Raw genomic sequence first — 8,026 nt, 5'->3', positions numbered from 1 at the left:
GCCGGGGACCCCGATCCGGGCCCAACGACCTGGGCTCGGAAGCGCCCGAGCGTGCGCCGGGTTGCGAGCCGCCGCCGCCTGGAGCCTGAGAGCCCGCCCCGCGCGCCGCCGCGCCGGCTCCGGCGTTTCTACGGCAACGCGGCACGTCCCCGCGCTCAGGGCCCGAGTCGGCGGGAGAGCGGCGAGGGGAAGCCGGGGCCCGGGGGGGGGCGGTGTGCGCCGTGGCGCCCAGCCCGAGCCCCTCCGGCGTGTTCGCCTGGCGCGTTCCTTCCCGCCGAGTGTGGCCGGCCCGCGGTGGAGGCCGGCGCCCGCTGGCGGGCCTTTTATCCGCGTGGAGAGCCGCGCTTACCAAACACCGCCTCCAGTCAGTCCTTCCAGCCTGGACTGTGAGCCAAGGAGGGAGAAAGCCAATCAACCAGTAACTAGGAGGGAAACGTAGAACTAAAGGCCAATGGGGTCCAGTTACTGCTTCTGCGCCACTTAGCCTTGGAACATCTGCTCAGCGTGTCCGCTTGCCTGTGTTGAATCTGAAACTGTGGGCTCTTTGGAAAGCTGCCTTTGGTAAGAGCGATGCTTACCGTCTCATCTTGAACTTTTCATTTTTTCAGCAAATATTTGTTGAGTTCCTATTTTCTGGAAAAGATCGTGTTAGACACTGGACTATACAAAGATGAGAAGAAAGGACCCTCATCCTGAAGAACCTTAGAGTTCGGTGAGGTGACGACCACTTAAACTGTTGAACAGCACGCCAGGAGACAAAAAAAAAAAAAAAAAAAAAAAAACAAGCAGGAGACTTTTCTTTTACCTTTGAGCTCCCATGTGCTTTGGGCTCTTTTGGCCTTCCCTTGTGCTGCTCTTCCAAGTAAACAGTTAGTACTAAATTCAAGCTTTCTCTCTCTCAAGAACTCTCTCTTGAGAACTCTCACATTTCTGTCTTCCTGACAGTGTTAGGGGCCTCTTCCTTGCTAGTGTACTTTCTTGATTTTGTACTGGCTCCCTTAGTCTAGACTGGGCTCTTGGAGGTAGAGTAAATGTAATTTTGGTCTTATATTCCCCAGTGTCTTATGCTGATAAAAGTATGTTTTGGACAAATGGATGTCCCCAGTCCTTTGTTACCTCTCTTAGGAAACTTCCCTTATTCTCTTACGTTACAATGTATTCCTCTCTTCGCCCCCTTGCATTCATTCAGCCAGTTACCTATTGAATGCCTGTTGTAGTCCCGATACTATGCTGGGCTCTGAGCATGGAGTGGTAAACTAAAATCAGAACAGTCTTTGCTCCTGTAGAGCTCATAGTCTCTTCAGAGGGATAGACACTAATCAAATAAATACATGTAAAATTACAGAGGTTTGTGCTACTGTATCTACTTTTGCTCTGTAATAAACCATGGCAAAACCTAGTGGCTTATAACAGCCCTTTGGCTAACTCAGCGTTCTATGAGTGGGCCGGCTGGTTCTTGTATTTTGGTCTGCTCAAATGGGCTCTTTTATATCTTTTTGGTCATCTGTGGGTCAGCTGGTGGCTGGATGAGCCAGGACGGCCTCGCTCACAAATCCAGGGGTGGGAAGTCTGTCAGCAAGAGGCAACCTGTTAGTGACCGCTTTTGCAGTATAACGCAGGTACTAAGGAAAAGTGCATGGTGCCAAGATAGCATATACTTAATATAGAAGTTTGGTTTGAACTAGTTGGGGAACGTACTTCATTGAGAAAGTGACGTTTGAACTGAGATCCAAAGATTGGGGAGGGTTACCTAGGTGAAGAAGGAGGGAAAACCAGTCCAGAGAGAGGGCCAGTATAGGCAGACTTCCTTCCTCCCACCCCCAACCCCATTCCCATCCACCCTAACTTCCATGTCTCAGAAAATGGAACTGCCCCCCCCAACTGATTATTCAAGTCAAAGACCTTGGAATCATCCTTTCTTTTCCCCAGGCACGCTGACAATTTCCATCTATCCCACCTCCAAAACATATCCTGAATCATTCCTTTTTCATTTCTTCTGCATTACCATAATCCAGGCTACTATCATCATTCACCTTTACTGCAAACCCTCCTTGTTGGTCCCTCCACATCCACAGTTACACACTGCAGTGCAAAATAAAACATGTAGAAAAAGGCTGTCAACCAGGAAGAGGCTCTCATTGGACACCGAATCAGCTAGTGCCTTCAGAATTGTGAGAAGTAAATTTCTGTTTTTTATAAGCACCCAGATTATGGTAGTTTTGTTTTGTTTTTGTTCTTGTGGGGGTTTTGGGGGGTTCTTTTTGTTTTTTGCTATAGCGGCTTAAATGGATTAAAACAGACTCCCACTATGCTTTAAATTTTAAATCTTTACCCTGGCTATGAAGGCTGTATCTCATTCTTGCCTACCCATCTACTTTCACGGCCCCACTATGTTATAGCTACAATATCTTTCTTTCTGTTCCTAGCATATATCAAGCTCATCTTATTTATTTTTAAAATTTTTTTATTTTTTTTAAGGATTGTATATATTTGCCAGAGAGAGCAAGCACAAGCAGGGGGAGCGGCAAGTCAGAGGGAGAGGCAGACTCCCTGCTGAGTAGGGAGCCTGATGTGGGACTTGATCCCAGGACCCTGGGATTATAACCTGAGCCGAAGGCAGACGCTTAACTGACTTAGCCACCCAGGCGTCTCTCAAGCTCGGTTTTGTGTTTGTTATTTTCTCTGCCTAGAACACTCTTCCCTCAGATTGTCACATGACTGGCCCCTTCTTATCACAGAATTCTGTAGGCACAGTATGAGGTTTTCTCTGATCACCTAATTATTACCATATCACTGTTTTGTTTCCTTTGAAGCACATGTCACTCCCTGAAGTTAACCTATTTGTTTATAGGCTATTTCTGTCTCCCATGACTAGAATATATTCTGCATGAAACTAGGCACTTTGCTATCTTATTCATATTATATTCTCTGCAGCACCAAAGTCCTTGATTCATTGTAGGAACTTAGTAATAGTTGAATTTATCAATGAAAAAATGAGTGAAAACCCCATGACAGTGAGAGCATGGTGTGTTTGAGGAAGTGGAAGAAAATCAATGAAGCTGGAGTGGGGGTGGTGGGCGTGATGATATGTGATGTAGTTGGAGTGGTAGGGAGAGGTCAGTTCATGTAAGGCATTTTAGCCATGCTAAGGATTTGGTCCTTGCACAAGAGTTCTTCAGAGAAACAGAACTAATAGTATATATACTAAATATAGTGTGTGTGTATATATATGTTTTTATTATTTATCTATCCATCCATATGGTTTATTATAAAGAATTGGCTCATGTGATAATGGAGGCTAGGTCCCAAGATAAGCAGTCAGCAAGCTGGAGTCCCAGGAGAGCTGATGGTATGAATTCCAGTCCAAAAGCTGGCAGACAGAAGACTCAAGAAGAGCTGATATTTCTGACTGAGTCTAAAGGCTGGAAAAAAAGCAATATACCTGTTTTAGCAGTCAGGCAGGAGCATTCCTTCCCCCTCAGATTTTTTTGTTCTAGTCAAGTCTTAAATTGATTGGATAAGGCTTATCTACATTAGGGAGGACAATCTGTTTTATTCAGTCTATCAGTTCAAATGTTAATCTCCTTCTGAAACATCCTCACAAACACACCCAGCATAATGTTTGGCCAAAAGTCTGGACATCCTGTGGCCCAGTCAAGTTGATGCAAATTAAGGATCACAGTCCTTATCTTAGTATTGATGTGAAGGTATTTATATGTTAGAGCAACAGCTATTTATTTATCATGTAACTTTTAAATCTTTTAGCAAATGCCTCATGTAAAATTTTTGAAGAAATATATATTGAATTGTACTGTTTCAGCCTCCACCTAACATATGGAATGAATATGTTTTAGGAACCCTTCTCCTGAGCTCTGGGCCCCTCTTTGGTCTTACCTTCTTGTTAACAGACTTTCAAAACATGTATCAACATAATTGTTCTTAAATCTTTTCACTACTTGGAGGCACTTTTATTTGGCTATACTTTCTTCTAGTATACGTCATTCCATAGGAGTGGAGCTGGGGGCCTGAGAAGGCCAAGTGCTTTGGCCATGGTCACAAGATGAAATAGTAGAGGAGCTGGAATTGTCCTTTATTTTCTCTTTCCAGCACTCTTTCCACTGTGCCAGGATCTCTCTAGAGATAGGTATCTCTCTCACATACACACCACACACATTATGATTTTTTGCAAAGTTCTTAAACAAATGGAAACATTAAATAAATTACTTTAAGTAGTCAGTGAATGACATTCCATATATGGATTAAGGAGAGTGTGTGTCAGTGATCAATTATAGGTGTATCCTTCCAAAATCTCTGGGAATTATTGTTCCAGGCTACAAGCAGTATAACCTGACTTTTCGTGGACTTTTCTTAAACTACTACATATTTTATCTTTATAGTGAAAATGGCACAATCTTATTTTGCATAACATTGAATAAATTCCAGTTATTTAGGTTGGTTTAAGAAAGGTCCAATTGTCGCAAAGAGTTACATGAACTTCATTCACTCATTTATTCAGCGCTATTTACTGAGAACTTATCATGTACCAGGTGCTGGATTTACCATTCTTTAACCCAAGAGATCACATAAAGGTGGAAGGAGACAGCTGTATACATAACTGGATCAGTTATTGAGGTGATGTTATAGTTCAAATTAGATTATTTTATTTAAGTTATGTTATTCTTTTTTTAAAATATGAGCATCCATGTGGTTTTTTAAAATGTTTAATTAATTAATTTGTCAGAGAGAGAGAGAGAGAGAGAGAGCACAAGCAGGGGGAGTGGGAGGTAGAAGGAGAAGCAGGCTCCCCGCTGAGCAGGGAGCCAGATGCAATGGGGGACTCCATCCCAGGACCCTGGGATCATGACCTGAGCCGAAGGCAGATGTTTAACCAACTGAGCCACCCAGGCGCCCCATGTTATTCTTTTCTTAATCTTAGCTTTCTCCTCCCCTCCCGCCTTGTCCCATTTTAGAAATGAAGTAAGATGTTAAGTGAACAACCATGATAGAGTGTATTTATTTGCCATTGTTTATGTCTAAACAATGTAACTTCAGATGTAGCTGTTCCATGTTAGTTTTAGCAAATTGTTTTAATGCTGATACACAGATTAAAAAACAAAACCAAGAACCTCTCTCTAGCAAATGGTTTTGTTTATTATTTGTTTGATTTTAGTTTTTACTCTGAAGATTCAGTATGTGAGGGGATATAAGGACTCCCTCTAGTGGTAAATTTAGTACTTAAAATTATTTGCTCAAGCGCTACAAGTCAAGGGGGTAGGATGAAAACTGCCCCAGACTCCTGTGTCTTTTATGATCAGTTTTTGAGAACTCACCTATAACTGGCTTTCTTAGTATATTAAGGAGGGAGTATCATTAAGTGATGAAGCAGAAGGGCTTTAGTGGGCTCTGAGGTCTACACCTAAATTTAAAGCCCAGCTTAATCACTCTCTTGAGGGTTGGTGTGCATCCAAGTCAGCTAGAGGGCTTGTGAAGACATAGCTTTCTGGGCCCCAGCCTGAGTTTCTGATTCAGGAAGTCTGGAGTGAGAGCCAAGAATATACATTTATAACAAATTCTCAGGAGCTACTGATGCTGCTGATCTAGGGACTGTAGCCAGGGCCCAAGGATGCAGGAACAGCCAGCTCCAGGGGTCCCAAGAAGACCGGGTTCAGCCACTCAGCACTATCAAAATCCAGAGGCAGAGAGACAAGGTGGTGAAACAAGAAAGGGATTTATCACTGAGGAGGACACCGGAAGACAGCAGACTAATATCCCAAAGACTGTCTCCAAAGTGCTGAAAATACTGCTAGGTTTATGTAAGGAAAATGTGGGACAGAGGTTGGTGGGTACGTGCAGGTGGGCAATAGAGGTCAGGTCAATAATCATTGTCTTGGAGTTGATCATGGGGGGTCTTGCTGGTATCTGGGCAGTCCTTATTGCTTGAGCGGGGAAATTTCGATTCCCATCAAGGAATGTTTTGCTGCTGGGCATCTTGCCTGAGTTAAAACATAAGTCGGGAGGAACTTAATCAGTTAGAAAGTACAGACTAAGGAAGTAAAGTCCTGTTTAAAAAACCATACTTTGAGAGGCACGATCCTCGACTCCTAGAGTGATGAAACTAAGCCTTATGTTCCTCAAGGGTTAGCTACAGGGTTGTTGTAAGGATTAATGGAGCAGTAGATATTAAGTGCTTAGCAGAATACTTGATGTAGTGAGTGCTCCAAAAGCTTAGCTCCAATTAATATCATAGATCAGTCAATGATTTCTAATTTGGAAAATTCAAAAAATAATATTTTAATATTGTTGAGCTAATATTCTCACTGTTTTTTTTTTTTTTTTTTTTAAGATTTTATTTATTAGAGAGTGAGCCAGAGGGAGAGAGCAGGAGCCAGGGGAGGGGCAGAGAAGCAGACTCCCCACTGAGCAGGGAGCCCGATGTGGGACTTGATCCTAAGACTCTGAGATCATGACCTGAGCTGAAGGCAGATGCTTAACTGACTGAACCACCCAGGTGCCTTATTCTCACTGTTATATCAGTAATTTTGCTTATTATTAAGGTCTTTGTGCTCAAAACTACTAAGTACTACTTTTTTTTTTAAGATTTTATTTATTTATTTGAGAGAGTGAGAGAGCAAGTGCACAAGCAGGGGGAGCGGCAGCAGAGGGAGAGGGAGAACCAGGTTCCCCGCTGAGCAGGGAGCCCGATGCAGGGGCTTCATCCTAGGACCCTGAGATCATGACCCGAGCCGAAGGCAGATGCCAGCTGAGGCACTCAGGCACCCCAGTACTAAGCACTATTAATAGATCTATCAACATTTCTCTTATTATTAATATATTAATCTTTCTGCATATTGCTTTGAAATATTGATAACAAAACAAAACAAAAACCACACACTGAAGGGAGGTATGTCAGATGAACACAGGGACCAGTTGAAAAAACTTACAATGGCCAAAGCTGGAAAAATTTGAGCAATAAAATACAGTAGTAATGGATTATAAACTGAGGTGCAAAACAAATGGCCCTGAGTCCATGCTGAGATGAACGATTGAATGAATAAAGGACTGAATAAGTAAGTACATGGGGAAGAAGAGACAGATCTCCCATGCAGAGAATACCAAATAATTTATGCAGGTTCTCTGCCCTCAAAGAGGTGAAGCATAACTACCCACTCCTTAAATGTAGGCAGCACATAGTGACTTCTTTCTAAAGAAAGGGAAAAAAGAGTAACTTTACAGTGGAGAAACATGACAAACACCACCTCAACCAGGTGATTAAGGTCGGTATCAACAGTGATAAGTTATGTTCCAAGTATGTACCTTTTATGGGATGTAATGATAACGGTAACTTACACTGTTGGTCTTCCTCCTCAAAATCCGTAACTTCAGGGTGATCGTGAGAAACGCATAAGATGAATCCAGGTACAAGGACATTTTACAAAATATCTGAGCAGTACTCCTCAAAACTGTCAAGATCATCAAAAATAGGAAAGTCTGAGAAACTGTCACAGTCAAGAGGAGCTTAAGGAGACATGACAACTAAATGTAATGTGGTATCCCGGATGGGATCCTGGAAGAGGAAATGGACAAATAGGTAAAAAGTAAAAACTAAGGAAATCTGAATAAAATATGAAAAAAAATAAAGCAAAGTTCTTTGAGTTTTAGAAAAAAATGAATACGTATTCATTATTAGAAGTTCCATCAAAACTTGAGAAGTATAATAAAGAAAAAAATGCCAGTGTTATATGATATAATGTTATGTTAATATTAGGTGAACATTTTTCTAGATCTATCTATTTATCTATTTTTCTAGATTGATTTATCTATCTAGCTATCTGATAGGTAGAGGTAGAGGATATATATACATTTACATATATATAGTAGACATGAAGGCAAAAAATCTTATAAAAATAGAATTTTTGTATATGTCTTAAATTTTTATTTTGGGCATTATTTAATTTTTTTTACATTAGGAAATATATCAAACACACAGAAATAATTAACTGAGCCCTAGATATTCATTGGGCAGATT

At 41.7% G+C, this 8,026-nt stretch overlaps 1 long non-coding RNA gene across 1 annotated transcript; it reads left to right on the top strand.

Moving 5' to 3' along the window:
• The first annotated feature begins 349 nt into the window (after positions 1–349).
• Positions 350–7,516, top strand: LOC141372815 (uncharacterized). Its single transcript, XR_012378260.1, has 3 exons — positions 350–561; positions 4,548–4,632; positions 7,384–7,516. It is a non-coding gene; the product is annotated as an uncharacterized lncRNA (long non-coding RNA).
• The last annotated feature ends 510 nt before the right edge of the window (positions 7,517–8,026 follow it).

The sequence above is a fragment of the Callorhinus ursinus genome, unplaced genomic scaffold (genome assembly GCF_003265705.2).
Source record: "Callorhinus ursinus isolate GAN/ISIS: 27379988/994484 unplaced genomic scaffold, GSC_fseal_2.0 scaffold5, whole genome shotgun sequence".
NCBI lineage: Eukaryota > Metazoa > Chordata > Mammalia > Carnivora > Otariidae > Callorhinus > Callorhinus ursinus.
This window is presented reverse-complemented; position numbering and strand designations above follow the sequence as displayed.